Here is a 1,097-nt window from a genome sequence, read left to right as displayed (position 1 = left end):
GCAGCCTGAGACTGTGTCCTCTTGTTCTGGTACTGGCTGCCTGGGAGAAGAGACCATCATCAGCCTGTCTACAACCTCCCTTCAGGTAGTTGTAGAGAGTGATAAGGTCACCCCTGAGTCTCCTCTTCTCCAGGCTGAGCAACCCCAGCTCCCTCAGTCTTTCCTCATAGGGCTTGTGTTCCAAGCCCCTCACCAACTTTGTTGCTCTTCTCTGGACTCGTTCCAGCAAGTCAACATCCTTCCTAAACTGAGGGGCCCAGAACTGGACACAGGACTCGAGGTGTGGCCTAACCAGTGCAGTGTACAGGGGCAGAATGACCTCCCTGCTCCTGCTGGCCACACTGTTCTTGATGCAGGCCAGGATGCCATTGGCCCTCTTGGCTGCCTGGGCACACTGCAGGATCATGTTCAGCCTACCATCGACCAGTACCCCCAGGTCCCTCTCTCCCTGGCTGCTCTCCAGCCACTCTGACCCCAGCCTGTAGCACTGCATGGGGTTGTTGTGGCCAATGTGCAGAACCTGGCACTTGGACGTGTTAAATCTCATGCCGTTGGATTCTGCCCATCTGTCCAGCCTGTCGAGGTCCCTTTGCAGAGCCTCTCTACCCTCCAGCAGATCAACTACTGCCCCCAGCTTGGTGTCGTCAGCAAATTTACTGATGATGGACTCAATGCCCTCATCCAGATCATCAATAAAGATGTTAAAGAGCACAGGGCCCAGCACTGATCCTTGGGGAAAAATTGCTTTCCCTGACCGGGAATCGAACCCGGGCCGCGGCGGTGAGAGCGCCGAATCCTAACCACTAGACCACCAGGGAGACTGAGTGCCTTACCCACTGGCCACACTGAGTTCTAGTTAAACTTTGACCTTCCTAATTTTCTCCATACACATCCTTTTTCAAGAGCCTTGTACACTTCCTTACTTGCCTGCCCCTTCTTCCATAGCCACTAGATCTTCCTTTTCTTCCTGAGTCAAAACTCTCTACTTATCCAGGCCGGTCTTTTGACGCATCCAAACACATAGTTTCAGCCAAAGGCACAAATAAATGGAGTTTAACTGCTCAAATTTGAGGAATCTAGTTATTTCACAGTATCCA

General features: G+C 52.2%; 1 non-coding gene across 1 annotated transcript; it reads right to left on the bottom strand.

Moving 5' to 3' along the window:
- Nucleotides 1-746: 746 nt before the first annotated feature.
- On the bottom strand, nucleotides 747-818 carry TRNAE-CUC (transfer RNA glutamic acid (anticodon CUC)). Its single transcript has one exon. It is a non-coding gene; the product is annotated as a tRNA-Glu (tRNA).
- Nucleotides 819-1,097: the final 279 nt, after the last annotated feature.

Source organism: Melanerpes formicivorus, unplaced genomic scaffold (genome assembly GCF_026170545.1).
Source record: "Melanerpes formicivorus ecotype bairdi unplaced genomic scaffold, bMelFor1.0.p_v2 SCAF_4, whole genome shotgun sequence".
NCBI lineage: Eukaryota > Metazoa > Chordata > Aves > Piciformes > Picidae > Melanerpes > Melanerpes formicivorus.
This window is presented reverse-complemented; position numbering and strand designations above follow the sequence as displayed.